Here is a 17,095-nt window from a genome sequence, read left to right as displayed (position 1 = left end):
CAACTTAACTCCAAAGTTCCTCAGCACTAAAGGAAACAAAGCCCATCCATATCCAGCTTGCTATACACTAGGAATTCTTAAGAGCAGGAAGAGAGAATTCTTGTACAACAGCTACATTATTGGAAGACTGAGTGTATGAATAAACAAACACCTTGTCTACGCAGACGAGTCTCAAGACAGACCAATGATTACTGAGTTGCTGAAAATAAACATAAATGATTTCAACCTCAAATGTTTCCCCATATGTTACTGGATTTCTACCCTCTTCCTTCTTGCAACGTTAAAAACTGATTTCCCTGAAATACATGTACGTGCTAGAAATGGATTCCTTACTTGTGATCCTGAAAGACTTGAGAGTTTATCAAGACTAGGAAATTTCATAAGAGAAAGACTTCCCCTTTTCAGAGAAGAAGGATTTTGGACATTTTTAACATGTTTATGTTACAGAAGTCAGGCAGCCTCTGGCTTCCTGCTACCAGTAAGAACAGCTAGAATGAAATAACTATGAGACTGAGAGCCCAATTTCAGTACCCAGCCAATCCACTTGCTTCAATTAACATTAGTACTATCCCTGGATACATAGAAGAGAGTAAAAATCTTGTACCTCTCAAGAGATGGAAAACACTGCACAAATATTGATTTCCCTCTTCCTCCCTATGCCTTAGATCATTAAATATTAACACTGACAATACATTAATGGTCTTAACTTTTACATCAAGCAGCAACTTAAATAATTGATTTGAGAGAATAGAAGATAAACATCTAATTTGTTAATTGCTTGAATGAGTAGAGAAGATGGTAGGAATCAGCATGATTGCATGGAAACCATAGGGAAGCATTATTGGATCCAAAATCATCCCTACAGTCAAGAACGAGCTCTGCTTGCTCCCCTCTCCAGTTGGGTTCCCTAGCCTAGATTTCTGTTCATTGTAGACAGGCAGCAAGGGAAGGAGGATGGGGGAATATATTTGAGCCCAGAACATCTGCTGCCAAGGGGAAGAAGAAAGAACTAGATTCCCAAGAAATCATCTGGCTTAAGAGAAGGCCAGGCAACTAAGGATCAGGGTTGTAACTACGTGAAGAACTTTCAGTAGAGATTTAGTAAAACTACATTGACTTCCTGTGATGGGTTAGAAACTACTGTGAAACCACATCTTGACAAACCTTTGATTGAATAAGCAGGTTTACCTTTTGTTATTAGGGAGAGAGTGCAGGGAACTTTAAGCACCTTGGAAGACTGCAGCCAAGATATTACCCTAGTGCTATTTTCCCATACTTTAGGTACAGATGTTTTTAATAAGTGAGCATTAACACTCTGCCTTTCTAATCATGCAGGCCTAGACTCTTACATCATGTTTAAGAGGTCATAAATTTAGTGTAATAAATCTCAGCTAAAACATTTAACACAAAGTGTGTTCAGCACTACTTAGAAATTTCTTTTAAATTCCACATTTGCAGGGGTCACATATTTCCACAAGATTTTAAGAACATCAAATTCTTTCTTCTATGAAAAAGCCGCATTGTGTGTTTTTCATGCCTAGAGAATACTCTCAAGAAGATTTGAACATTCAAGGTTGAATGTTCAAAACACTATTAGAAAATAATGTGAGATTAATTAACACCTCTCTTCTTCTGCCATGAAATCAATTCTGCCTGTATCATTGGAGCTGTTGGAGAAACCTCAGTCGCAAGCCTTGAATTGTAGATTACCAGTGATCCCTGCAACGTAAGGCAAGTAAACATCCACATTTCCTTATGCCTTTGGCTTTCTTGGCCTGTATGTGCAAGCTGAGTGAAACAGAGAAGAGCATCAACTGCTGCAGTGTTTCCAAAAAAGGAGATGAGCTCAGGGGTTCAATCCTAAAGATATGCGCCTAACTTATGAAGACAAATTATTTAGCAGAAAACTGAAATGGGACATTGGCTTGAAGTGTTCTGGAGAAAGTCTGGAGTGTGAAGGCCTGTTGATCATATCTCAGCTGCCAACACATCTCCAAGCTGATAAAGAGGAAGGGAAAACAACTTTTCAAAGATGCTTCGTTACTGTAAATCACCTTTCTTTTATGAGTTTTAAGAGACCCCCGAACAATCTTTAAGGCTGGCTGACTCTCCATATCTTTGCTTGGTTTGTTTTGAATGAGCAACAAAATGAATTAGAGTCTTCAAGTGATTAATTACTCATGTCCCTATGATTTTTTTTGTTACTCCCTCATAACAATACCCCATATTGCATTTGTACAGACATATTGTATCCTTATATTTGACATGTGACAGGAATTATTTTCTCATGAAAATAACACCTTGACAATCCCTAAGATACCAGCAGTACATCTTCTGAACCTACCAGTAGATTGATGGATGAAAGAATATTATTTAGTGATTCACTCTTCTGCATTTACAGGATAGTTTATAGATGCTTCTACAGCAATGTTGGAAAATTATATTGACACTGACTGAGTAGCAAACACAAAGACAGCAAACAAGCCAGTCTCTGAATGAATTAAATCCATGAGCTTGCAGAAGCAGGTACAAGTTTTGTATCATAAGCTGAAATCAAATTGTGGATTGGTTGGTGTGCTGGGTATTTACTGCATCTTGCCCATTAGCTGTCTTTGTGATGTGTCTGCAATCTGCTCCAGGAAGATCTAGGCTGGACATTCCCTTCCAAGCACTGGAGGAGCATTCCTGCATTAGCAAGGATAGATAGATGGAGGGAACTATTTACTAAGTCTTGCTTTGATTCCGATTGATCACACATATACAGGAGAAGCCAAAGAAGACAGCAAGTCACTCATTTGAGCTTGCAGGAGCACTCCAGGTTCGTGTTAAAATGCTCAGTTAAGAACACGTCTCCCAGTCACCTGCCTCTTTGCCATCCGGACAAGAGCATCTCAAGCCAGGACAGAAGGCAAGAACAAAACAGTGCTGGGAACTTGATGACCACATAGTATGTATTATGGCAAAGTTATTTTAGACAAGTTCTGGTCTGATACTGTGGCCTAAGGGCTGCTAGAAGGACTGTCAGCACTATCTAATCCCTGTTTCCTCTCTGCACAATGGACCCTGCAGCTTCCTTCCACACCCTCTTTATTTTCAGTGTCCTGAGTTTGACTTCATAATTACTTCATGAAACTAAACTTATTCCACAGCAACAAGACATAGTTTTCTGTAGAGTTTCCCAAAGGAAAACTTGAGGGTGTGTTTGCCTACACTCATATAAATAGCCTGACCTATTTCAAATACCATTTTTCAGTTCTTCCAGGCACAAGTGCTCACACCTTCACTTGGGGAGTTTCATCACAAGATCCTCTCTGTGCTCTCAGGAGTTGTTTTTTAAAAGGCCAACAACAGCTTCCATAATAAGGCCTTTATCTTCCATGCTGGCAATGGCAAAACCCAATAAAATGTCACTGGTTTGGGATACAATAGGCTGTTCTGGCAAAGTTAACCTATTCTTCTAATTCTGCCTACTGATCCATAGGCAATCTTCTGAGATTAAGTCAAAATGGACTTTGGAAACAATAATTTTTATGCTGGAGCCTGCTCAGTCACACAGGAACTCAGATACATAAAGTTTTACACACCTTTCAGCAAAATCAGAGCTGTAAATGTAGGTTCTACCACTTAACAATATCACTTGTGTTTCTGGCATTCCTCAAAAGATTTCTGACTCTTAAATCAATTAAAAAGTGAAATAGGAATGTCCTTTCTTGATACGCATTTTCCTTGCTGCTAGATGAAGTTAAACTTAAGGTCTGCCCAAAGTAGTTAATTCTTCTCAAGATTTGATTATAAAACCACTGGCAATAATTCTTTATTACTTTTCTCAGTACCAGTGACAATACCCAACTCACTGTTCACTACACAATAGTAATAAACTGCTTGGAAAATGAATATTCTTTAAGACTATTTGAATAATGGCTGCATCTATTTCATCGCACAGATGTAAATGTCTTTGGACACCTCAGAATCCTCTTGTCCAGTAAAGTTTACTTCAATAGCATGAACAGTAAATACCAGAAGGCCTCACTAGGGTTAGGTCTCAGTCTTGTGCCTTCTTTTAGATGCCTGAACTAAATAATTATTCTAAGGCTCTAATTATTGCATCAGATTTTCAAATGTAATTATTTTTTCATGAAGAGCAATGTTGACATTGTTTAAAGGAAGACATAACCCATAAATCAATAATGTGCTTTTAAAAAAAGCTGTTTCCAAGTAAAAACTACTCTGAAATAAGCACTGAATACACTCAAAAGAATAGAAGGGAGCAAGAAAATACTCTGACTTTATGAAGGATGCGGCATCACATTTTGGGCTAAATCTGCAGGGGATGTTCAATTGCAAGCAGTAAAATCCCAGCCACTAAATAAGTTACCATCTGTCAGCAGAGCTGCTGTAACTGGTGTGATACATCCTAGTCTGGAAGAATTGTCCAGGTAAACACTCAGGCTCAGCTTAAACTGTTCTTAAGGCAGCACCGTGTTCCAACTAGACGAATTTACTCTGTTGAGAAGGATGAATAAATATAAACAGAATTTTGTGCTATTATTACTAGATTGTGTCTGACATCTAAATGAGACTGAGAATGTGCTATTTAGGTTGACAGTACAGTGAACTGAAATATGACCAGCTCCTAACTGCCCTGATAGATTATCTAGAGAGCTGACATGCTTCACATGAGCCAGTGATTTATTCCTGTAAGTAAAGAAGGCACATTAGAGCAGGACACAGTCACAATGAGCACTCGAAAACAAAAGATCTTTGGATCTAGCCCAAGGGCCAAGAGTCATTTTCATTTAGCAATGTTCTCATGTAGGAAAGTTAAGAATACACACCAGAACTAATTACAAAAGTCTTGACTATTGGGGGAGAAAAATCCATTTTTGGAGGGGTATCTCCATCTGTACTAAAGTTTTTCTAAAATATCGCTAACAACGAGAACAACAGCGCCCTCCGATTGTGAAAAAGCACCAAAGCTGCTGATGAGAGGGAAGAATATCTTACCTTTGATTTCTGATTAGAGATGCGCTGTGCAAAACACAAGTCTTTGCAGTAATATTTTCTCATTCCCAGTCTTTTTGAGCCTGTTAAATCTCTTTCCCCTGCTAACACAGTTCTGACCTCTCTGCAGAGATATTCCCTCCCCTGGAAAACAACCATTTTGTTTCCAGGGGAGGTAGAGGGAATATAAAGCATTTCTTTGAACAGGAAGTGACAATTTCTTATAGTTACTCAGAATAAATATTTGGTTGGGGGTTTGGGGTTTTTTTTGTTCTGGGTTTTTTGTTGTTGTTGTGCTGTTGTTTTTTTTAAAGAAAAAAAAAGGCTAAAAATCTATAGGTTTTTCCTGAAATCAGAAACAGTCAGAGAGGAGGGAGTAGATTTCAAGGTGAAACTTTTATGCTATGCTCTTTATTTATTAGTGTGTGCATATCTGCCATTTCTCTATATTTGTCCCGAAAGGCATAGCTCTTCATATAGGCTCCTACACATGTGCTAAAAAATTGTAACATTACGTGACAGGTAGAAGAATGGAATCCTTGTTCTACTGCATGTACAACACTGCATGCACTACTAATGTATGCAGACAGCTAGGGTTACCCCATCCATGTAGTTTTTAATACACTTTTCCAGATTTACAGTTTTTTGCTTTTTGCATTCAAAGCACTGTTCTTCCTACAAACACATTCCTTCCACAGACAATAGTGAAGCTTCTTCACCAGTAGGAACAATAGGAGTTTTTAGGAAGGATACTCATTACCTTAGAAAATAACTTTCTTCCAATTACTTTAGATAATTAAATACAGCTATCAGCCAAGGACATTCTTCAAAACATCAGCTTTTTCATTATTTTAGACATGCAGTTACCATTGTATTACAATCTGTTCTGCATTAGCATTGGAGCAGAAAGGATTCCTAGAATTTAATGTTTAAAGCTGAATCTCACACTATGATTAAATTATTATTCCTTCTCTAACAAGGACAGAAAAAAAGGTCTTTTAACCTGGGGGGTGGGAGGGAAATTGAAGTTTCACTGACCAAATTTTGAATACTTCTCCAGCCAGGCATCCTGTTTAGGGACGTTTGCTCATTACCTCAGACACACAAGCTGCATTCCCTGGTGTCATGTGCCCAATTCCAAAATCCATTAGAAAGTCACGAGGTAAAAGGCACGTGAGTGTGACTGCATAAACCACCCACAAGCTAGTAGGACACATTCATATCTCTGCAACCCTGCCTTCATAACATCACCAGTGCAGTCTCCTGCTCCTGTTCATAAACCTGGGAATAGGAGCATCTTGGCCACCTACAAGTTTTTCCAGACAAAGCATTCAAGAGAGGGGGTCAGACAAGTAATAGCTGGCTACTAGCACTAAGCCAGTTTACCTTGCAGCCATTTGGGATACACAGCTTTGTTCAGCCCTGCCAGACTTTTCAAACAATGTGTGAATATAAGGATGCACTTCTAGTGCATCCCTAAAGCAGCCACTGTAACAGGCAAAATAACTCTGCTAGACAGGAATAGGAGTCAAGGCCCTAGCCTCTGTTCAAGGCAGGTAATATTTCAGATATTTTGGCTGACAAAGCCTTGGGTTTTGGTTTTTCCACCCTTCCTGCTGCAGCAGAAACAAGGTAAGAGTGCTGCATAGGTCCCCTAATACTCTGCAGCATATTTCACCGAGCACCCTTTTGGCCCTCATTTTACTACAAGTAACAAAGAGCAGAGTCATATGGCCTATAAAAAACAAGGAGGAAAGTGTTATCTATGGTGGAACTAAGGGCTTTGCATGCTATAACACTGTTTCTTTCTTATGTCTAAATGTTCTCAAAAATGCACTGCCTTATCTTTTCTCAAAGTGATCATGAATATTTTGCTCTATCCAAGTGTATCTCTTACTAGTTAAGCTTGTATTTCAAGATCAGGAAGTTCTGTATCATGTGAAATGTTGTAACTGAAAAGTACATAAAAAATTTTGTAAAACAATCTTGGTGTTCAAGCAGTGAGTGTTCCTGCTTTTCAGATAAATTATACTTTATAAGCTTGAGGATTTTGTTCTCTTAGCATTTTACATCATGTTTAACTACTACCAGGCCAGTGCTCTCAGCAGCCATAACGAAAAAAAACCCAACCAAAAACCCAACCCCAAACCAAAAAAGCTAATCCATTGAGGTTTTATCATTTTTCATTGTGATTTGTACTATAAATGCTTCTGAAACTTTTCCAACTGTATTGGCTTTGTGTGGCAAGGTTTTGGTAGCGGGGGGAGGTTACGGGGTGGCTTTTGTAAGAAGCTGCTGGAAGCTTCCCCTGTGTCCGACAGAGCCAATGTCAGCCGGCTCTAAGACGGACTGCCGCTGGCCAAGGCCGAGCCAGTCAGCGATAGTGGTAACGCCTCTGTGATAACATTTTTAAGAAGGAAAAAAAGTTGGGACAGAGGGAAAACGGCAGCCAGAGAAAGGAGTGAGAACATGCAAGAGAAACGACCCCCAGGTCAGTGAAGAAGGAGGGGGAGGAGGTGGTCCAGGTGCCAGAGCAGATTCCCCTGCAGCCCATGGGGAAGACCATGGTGAGGCAGGCTGTCCCCCTGCAGCCCATGGAGGTCCACAGTGGAGCAGATCTCCACCTGCAGCCCGGGGAGGACCCCATGCCAGAGCAGGTGGGTGCCCGGAGGAGGCTGTGACCCCGTGGGAACCCTGTGCGGGAGCAGGCTCCTGGCAGGACCTGCGGATCTGTGGAGAGAGGAGCCCACGGAGCAGGTTTTCTGGCAGGACTTGTGACCCCGTGGGGGACCCACACTGGAGCAGTGTGCTCCTGAAGGACTGCACACCGTGGAAAGGACCCACACTGGAGCAGTTCATGAAGAACTGCAGCCTGTGGGAAGGACCCACGTTGGAGAAGTTCATGGAGGACTGTCTCCTGTGGGAGGGACCCCACGCTGGAGCTGGGGAAGAGTGAGGAGTCCTCCCCCTGAGGAGGATGAAGCGGCAGAAAATAACGTGTGATGAACTGACCATAAACCCCCTTCTCCATCCCCCTGTGCCACTGGGGGGGTTGGTAGAGAATCCAGGAGTGAAGTTGTGCCCGGGAATAAGGGAGGGGTGGAAGGAAGGTGTTCAGAGATTTGGTTTTATTTCTCATTACCCTACTCTGGTTGATTTGTAATAAATTGAGTTAATTTTCCCCAAGCTGAGTCTGTTTTGCCCGTGACGGTAATTGGTAAGTGATCTCTCCCTGTTCTTATCTCGACCCACAAGCCCTTTGTTATATTTTCTCTCCCCTGTCCAGCTGAGGAGGGGGGAGTGATAGAGCTGCTTTGGTGGGCACCTGGCGTCCAGCCAGGGTCAACCCACCACACCAGCCCTAGAGCAAAATAATCAAATATGTAAAGTGAGACTTTCTATAGCTAATTTCTCGGTTTATTGTTATTAATGTTATGGCACCCACTAGATCAATATTTTGTTTGTTTGCAAAATACCACAGCTGTTTACATTTCTGCTGTACATGCCACAAGGAATCTTGAGAAATGTGCCTGATTTTCTTCCATATTTCTAACAAGCAGGGGAAAGAAATGGAGGGGAGAAGTCCTGTGTTTACAGGACTTGCATTAGAAGTTGAAAGTTTGGTGATTAATAAACAGCTCTAATAAAGTCCTCCCAACTCAAGATCTAGCTACATTAAAAAAGACTACTTGTTTGACTCTCTCTGAATTACTGCTCTTAGAACAAGGCCACCTGGGGATAATGAACAGCTGATTTAATTTTTAATCAGCATTTAAAAGCCTTTTAAGTGGAGCTCATTTTCATTAGTTTAAATAAAGAACACCTCGAAAAGTGAAAGGTCATTAAACCTCTGGAAGTACATTCATGCCAAGACTTCAGCTAAACATAGGTCCTTTTAACAGGGTGTTGAGGGATTTATTAAATATAATGTGAACAATTGCTCATTTCTGTAGTCAAACAGAGCCTCATAAAGGGTTCTATTGTCTCATCAATGCCTTACACAGGAAATTGCTGCAAGAACTGTATTTTGAACCCGCCTGTGCAGTCTGAAAGCATCTTTGTAGAGATGCCACTGTACAAGGTATTCAGAGCTCAATTTCAGTGAGACCTAGGAAGACTGTGCACCTCACGGGATTAGGTGTGATGAGTAGCATGGCTGTAATAAGGACCCAGCTGCTTGGTAAGAAGGAATATTTTGCGTCTCAGTACTTTGATACAAAACTTGACCATTTTCTAGTCTGCAGTCAGGTTCAGCACTTGTGAGAGAGTTGTACACGCTTGGTTGTGCATCCCTTTTTACCCTGCTTGTTTAACTCAGGTTTCAGGGCTGGCTTTCCAAAGTACACCTATTTTCCTTGCCTACAGAACAGATTGATGTTATAAGACTAACTTCCATACCCTTCAAGTTCTTAATAAAACATTGTCAAGCAAAAATAAACATAGATACGATCAAGGATTGGAAAGTCCATTCAGGAAACAAGGGGCTAGCCTGAAAAGCATGAGGTTCAATTCTATCATTTCATTCTCGGTTTTCTTCCATTCTGTCTGGGGCTTTATTATTTTTTTATGAGCCTGTAAACATATAATAGAACATTACTTATAATTTCAGACTGGGATCTTCAGCTCCTGTGATGCTCATTTTTCACAAGCAATCAGCAAAGTGAATGAGATTCAAGACACATTTAGAATTGTTCAGGATATTTAACACCACAACCAGAAAAAACTACCAGATTCATGCTAGCTGCATAATGTTGCTTCTTTTCAGGGAATTCATACTGAGCATGAGAGGATACAGACAATAAGAAGTCACACTACCCATGTCTTACTAGCCATAAGGTTTCTAGGTGAGGAATACCAGAGAATAGCCAGAGCCCATGGGGAAAAAAAAATATTGAGAGAGAGAGAGGGCTCAGGCTCTACAGAGACTTTCCGATGTCCTCAAAACTTTGTAGAAAGTCAGAATCAACATAAATGTTCCTAGTCCCCTCACTAACTGGAAGGAAAATTAGTTTCAAACTCAAAAAGCTTCCACTTCAGGAAAGATTTAAAATAACACCTCCACCTCCTGAAGAGGTCAGGTTGGGATTCATCTGAATGTACTGGGTTTTACCATCCCTAGCAACTGCTCAGCTAAAGAGTTGGTTCTTATCATGACAATTCTTTCTGCTGATGTATGACATGGGCTAGGAATCCAACAGGGAGATGGTGAGCGTTCTAGAGTAAGCTCACTTCAGAGTAAGCTCAGGGCACTCAGCAACCCTCAATGTTATGCTGCACTCCTCTATTATACACATGACTCCTATTGAGTTCAACAGTCTTATGGTTTATATCAAAAAACTGAATTTGACCCCTCCATTCATAAATTCTATCCAAATCAGTTAGAATTTCAAGTTTGAGATAGTGCTTTGTGCACTGCATGTATATGTGAAATAGACTTAAGAATCCAACTAAATTTCTACATGGCATGAATGGAACAATCTCTGTGCCCAAGTTTTCTTGTCAGAAATATTAACTTCACTTTCCCACCCCAGCCTGTTAGGTGGCTTAACTGTCTCTTTATGCAGATGACAGGTCTAATGAAAATTAATTTCCCCTAATCACTAAGGATTTGAGGTTGTAGATTTGCAAAATGAAGTCACACATTATTACTCAGGTTTTTCCTTTAAAGCAGCTTTATAGCATTCCTTCCTTAAGAATAGATAAACCTACTGAGGCTGTCATATGTTTTTAAGTACAGGGAAAAGCCACAGCTGTACATGCCTAAATGTTAGAAAAGTTACTAATTCTCCTGAAAGGATCAAGCCACTTTGAATTATTATTATTGATACAAAAGTAATTTTTTTTATAATGCAGAAATAGTAAAAACTCCATATTTACATTTTCTTAGGTAGCGGTGTCTTTCCAACCCTATCAGCATCCAGCCTGAAACATGAGGAACAATAGGAAAGAAGGGGCAGTTTCACCGTGTAATGCTAGCAGTGCTGTTCTAAAAGTTAGAGATTCTAATGCTCTGATTCCTTATGTGTTTGTTGGCTTTTTCTATTTTTGGAAGAACATAGCATACATTTCCATCCAACAAATCACAATAAAATGATTAAGTATATCATACCTACCAATTAACACAGGACTTTGATCTTTTCCAGGACGTACTCAGGAACTGCCGTGGCAGAAAGATAATACATAGTTGACTGCTTCCAAATAGGGGGAAAAATCCTCCTAGAATTAAAGAACTTCTGTTTTAAATTAAAACAAGGACTAGGTTTCCAAGGGCATGTGACCATTAATTTATAAAGGCCATGGCTTGCTTATCAGGTGACATTAATGGAATCACTGACCTGTATCAAAAGTTGTGGAAAGAACAAACTTACGTTCTTCGAAACAAATAGATTGGTGCCGTGTCTTGGCCACAGAGACTGCTCTAGCTTGTTTTCACCTGTGAAGTGCCCATACACAGCATGGTGACACAAAATCTTTGGTGATATTCACAGGAATCTCTGACTACAAATGATGTTTCAATTACTGCAACTTTGGATGAAAAAAAAAAAAAAAGCTTTAAAACCCCCTGATAATATGAATAACAAAAACTGACCATTCCTGAATAGTAACACCACACTAAACTTTTTCTAGCTCTGAAAAGATGATCACTTGGAACTCAGGAATGACCCACACTTCTACTACCAGCCACTGCATTTGCAGAGAAGCTGAGACCATATTTCTCCAGAGAACAGACCTGGGAAAATCCTCTAGTTATGCCTGGTGGGTCCTCTTGCATTACTGTTAAGTAATCACACTACAAAGAGTGATAAATACAGGGTCCACTCAGGAAAAGCACAAACATTTTGTCTAGATCAAATAACAGGGATACTTTGTGGATGGAAGTTCAGAATTACAGGTCCTATTTTTAAGATGTGCTGCTGTCCTTCCAACCGGTACTCAGTGCTGTGGCTGCTACAAAATATTGCAAATCCAGCCTGACGCTTTCACCTCAGATTATCAGGAAGTGTATAAAAAACTCCACTTATCCCCAGGAGAAAATACAGTCTCTATAAGATCTGAGATGAGTCCAATGCTGCAACAACTTCCATGCAAAAACTGCCCACGTGCTAACAACTAGACCCTACTTAGACTAGTAGGTCTGGCTATTATATCAGCATGGAACAAATGCAAGGATTTTTACAGGAGACATTGTTTGTTTTATTAGTTAGATTAATTTTAAACTCATTTTAACTAGCATAACAGAGAACTCTCCTGTTAAAATATGCCAACTTGGAGTTTATGAAGTGAAAAAAAATCCACCCAACATTGTTGGCTCTTTGTTTAAATTATTCCCTTTTAAATAACACCTTTGTTTCTGTTTACTCTTGAATGGACAGACTAGTCAACTGGAAAACCAAGTAAATGCTATTTGAAAGTTTGCAGGCCTCATTTGTTAAAACTGACTGAACTGACTTTCAATATGCTTGCAATCTGTGTTTCTACACACTGAGAACAATTTAAGAAACTGGAACCATGAGGCTGACTCTAATTTATAAATTTTACATGATTCCCAATGTATTCATTGGAGGATATGCAAACTTTCAAAAGCCATCCTTCACCTATAAACTTTTGGATGAGTCCAATCAAATGCCTGTTTTTTAATTTGTTAATCCATGTAAAGAGTCAAATGGAAAGGAAATATCAGTTATTTGCACAGTAAAATCAATGAGATATACCTGTTTAATGCCCTTAAGTTCCATTTATTTCATAGGCCTTCAAGCAAAAGCAAACCCTTACCAGATTTTGTACTAATAAATTTTTTCTTTATCTCTTTGGATGCAAGATAGAGATGAGAGACAGAAATCTCAGCTAAAAACAATTTCAAAATAGATAATTCCTAACAGTCATTTATAAATATTAATTAGGTACTTCACAATATCCTCAGTGCTTTTATTCTATTGGTTGACATTATGTTTACGTTAGTATATTATCTGAGTTACAGAGTTGTTAAAGATTAACATTGAAAATGTCTTGGAAAACAAGTCTGACTTCATAAATGTCATGTAAGGATAGTTAATCCTAAAACATCTCCATTAGTTAGTTTATAAGCCTTTTGAACTAAAACCTAGATGCAACACAAGTTAATTGTTCCTATTTCTCCATGAACAGGAACCAGGTGCTGTTTCATATATTAAAATAATATTCATATATTTATTTCAGTTTCTGTCCAAGCTCTAATACTCTCTTGTCAGCTGTAAAAACTAACAAAAGCTTCTGCCTCTCTAAAGCATAAGTGACATATATATTTATACACAGCTTTACAAAAAGCCTTAGCATAAACAGAAAATAATCATCATAATAAACAGACATGGTCTTCTTCATAGTATGTGAGTTTAAAGGGGGAAATTACTTAATTCTGGGATCAGAAGCAGGAGTTTCATAACTCCTGATCTTCATCAGTTTTACGAAAAGGTAAAGGATAGAGGAATTTCCTGTGAGTTTAGCAGTGCAACCTTTTCATACAGGGAACTTCCAACATGTCTGAACCAGAAACAAGAGCACGTGTTAATCAATGGAAAGGAGGAAGGAGGCAGATGAGAGATAAAAACAAGTAAGAGTGGTAATGATGTGAAAATAAATTTTCCATGGCTTTGCTGGCTTTTATGAAAACTGCTTCAGTGTGCTTAAAATGCAACACTTTGCCTTTTGTGAAATAGAATTGGAGGATAGTTCTTAAATACAGTAAGTGTTATAGCTGCCAAGCAACATTACCTGACATTTTTATTTGTTATTATCATTATGAGATATCATCCCTGACATGACAATGTGACACAAATGGCATGTCACATCAGTCTAATGTAATTTTAAAGCCTGTCCCACTCCATTTTGGTAGCAGATACAAAAGCAGGTAACAATGAAGCCAGGGATAAGCAGGCTAACATTGTTGCTTTCTTTCCCAGGGTGGTACCTACCAGCACTAGGGTATATGTTTCTACACAAATTTCTTTAGCCAAAAAAATGAGGAGTCCTCACCATTGAACCGATTTTGCAGTCCTCTTTCCATTTCTAGGAAAGAGTCATGGAAACACAGATAGAAAGTTAATGATTATGGAATTCCCTTGAACAATTTCACTGGAGCAGATAAGTACTGCAGGAAAACAGGATGTGGAAATTAGATTAGAAACCGGCTAAAATGTAAAAAAAAATGTTAGAAGCTATACAGAACTGGTTGCTGCAAGGAGTTCTGATGAATTATTAGCTATTATTTAAAAAACGAGCACTATAATAAAGTTCAAGCAGTTTCAAGCTGAGAAATAAACCCTCCAAAAATAATTTAAAAAAAAATCAATGCTCCTCTGGTGGGTCCTACAGAAACTTGCTGGTTTTGAACCAAAATTTAAAAATGCTATTTTCCTTCTCTGCCATCAAAGCCTGACTGCAAATGCTTTGTGGGTGAAGGGATGGATACATGAAGTTTTTAAAGGCCCAAGACTCTATGTCTGGCAGTCAGACTGTAAAAAGACACAACAAGTTATTCAGAAAATTATTTAGCTTGTCAAAACTCTCTGTCTCTGACTCACATCTGTACAGTGCTGTGAAATATATCCTCAGTTTGTGCTACAAACCCCAGAGATTTACTCTAGTCTCCTTTAAATAAGGGGACACCCTGGGAACAGCAAAGAACTGGAAAATATCCCTGAAAATATCCCATTAATTGTTTTAGAGAATTAATGTTAAGGAGTTAAACCATGGGGAGGTGCAGAACCAGTGTAAATGGAAATGCTGCACAATCATAACATAATCATGACAGAAAGCAATCTACACACAGCTGGCATAGCACGGGGTGCCTGTGGGTGGAAACAGGAAAGGAAAGGTGCTGACATTTCTCAGTCCTCCTAATGAATTTGCTAGGTATATTGGAAATTATAGAAAAATTTCAGCAAAATAGACTCATCAAAGTGATATCAACAGGGCAAACATATAGTATTTCTCTCTAAACATCCATGATTTGCAAATTTCCAATAAATCAAATTCAGAGTATCTACAAATCCTCCCTAGGACCACAGCAGTCTGCTAGGGACGCCAAAGCTTTCTGGTGTGTGCTCCAGGACAGTCACAGAGGTCAGGCTTCCAAGTTCACTGACACAACTGCCACACAACTGGCAATTGTGTGGTCTGAACCTCCTGACCACCGTGAGGAGCCTAAACACTTCCTCACCCCTGGCTCCTCAGTACAGCCTTGAAGTAGGCAGCCCAGAGTCTTTTAACAGCCTTTAAGCAGACTACGCAGAGTTGGAGAGGTCACGGTTTTCAAAAGTTTCCAAAATTCAAAGACAGGTCTGTCTCCCAACCACAGAATACTGAGAACAATAACCAGCTGCCAACTAATCATATTCATGGCATCTTCTGGTATACAAGTTTCCTGCATATTTTATTTCCAAGACATTGTGCTTTGACCTGTCAAAAAACATGATCTGCAGGGAAAAACTGAAAAGAACCATCCAGAGTCTTAAGGGATCAGACTTAAATAGAAAAGAAATGCTTTTCCATTATTTACCCATTCACATACTTGTCCAGCAGCAGTGAACGCTCGAAAAGTCAGACTCTTTTTCCTTACTCAATCCCAGCCATGCATGATACCCAGGTTTATTCCATTGAAGATATTAAATAAAACTATGAATTAAAAAATATCAAAAGAAAGTCTTCTACAGAAAAAGAAAGGAACTTGTTCTACTCTAACTCCTGCCATTGGTTTATTCTTTATGCTTCCAAGGTTTTTTAAAAATGATGTATTTACACTTGTAAGTATACAGCAAGCAGAATATATGTCCATGTAACATACTGCTTGAAAGTGTTAATTAGCTTCTTAATTTTCCTTATGATTAATAAACTCCAGAGTGCATGTAATCCAGAATATAAGAGCATGTATTATGCAATGCATCCAGAAGGAGAGAAGCTGGTCTTTTCCTTTACTTAGAGCCAGGCACAGATGATGAAGCTGTAACTGTGATAGGGCTGTCATTGTGGTTCAGCTGAAGGGCCTCTGTGTTCTTACAGGTTAAGCAGTTATTTTTACTGGAACAGAGTTGTGAAAATGAGTGACATCATTGTTTTTTCCATATTTTCCTGCAGGGATAACACACCTGTCACTACGAATCCAGACGAGAAATAGAAAACAGTTTCTAACTCTATCAGTTCAGCATTTCTTTATTAGGAATGATCTGCTGTGGCAGTGCCAACTTTTTGTAAGAAGTAGGCAAAGGAGCATGTGATTTTAAAGGAAATACTAAGTTTCTCACACATAACCTACTGTGCAGTGCCCTTGCCTACCTCCTAAATGTTCTTTTCAAGGAAATCTATGGGGTACCTTACTGGTGACGGAATTCATTGCATAGATTGCATTCCCTTCATCTTCCTCCTGGGTACCCCTTGCTAGTTGGTAGTTGGACACACAATTTTTCTTTGGCTGAACATATTATTACAACGACCAAATAACAGTCATGACCATGAAGTACCGTTGCTTCACACAGTTCTCATAGCATTAAATTCAAGACCAGCCCACACTGAAGTACTAGAAAATACTATAATTTGTGGGCTATATGCCTGCCTATGCCGTCCCCTATATCAGTGTAAATCCATGACTCATATTGCATGACGAACCTGTAAAAAACAGAATACTAGGTGCAATACCAAGAGATCCTAATTCTGGACTTACTTGCATTAGTATAAAATAGACATGACTCCACTGAAATCAAAGGAGTTTAAATCAGTTGACATCTGAGCAGACTTTAGGAGAATTTGCCTTCTCCTCCACAAGTGAGCTAACAGAACTGTTCCCCTACGCCCTCCATTTCTTAAAGCCAAAAGGCATGTCCTCTCTTCCTAGTGACAAACTACATGCAATTTCCTGACAACTGAGGTGTTTCTATGAGTAAAGCTTTGTAAGGAAGTTTAATGACACCAGCTTGATTTATCAAGCCAGTAGCAAGTTGCTACTTTTATTGTGGGACACTGGATACCCACCACTGAACAAGACAATGTGACTTCCTTTATCCTTTCCTGAAAATGGCCTGAAGACCAAGCAATATGCAAAGAATCGCTACCCTCATCAGTAATT

This window comes from Haliaeetus leucocephalus, unplaced genomic scaffold (assembly GCF_000737465.1).
Source record: "Haliaeetus leucocephalus isolate CR32 unplaced genomic scaffold, Haliaeetus_leucocephalus-4.0 Scaffold229, whole genome shotgun sequence".
Classification (NCBI taxonomy): Eukaryota; Metazoa; Chordata; class Aves; order Accipitriformes; family Accipitridae; genus Haliaeetus; species Haliaeetus leucocephalus.
Note: the sequence above shows the minus strand (reverse complement) of the source record.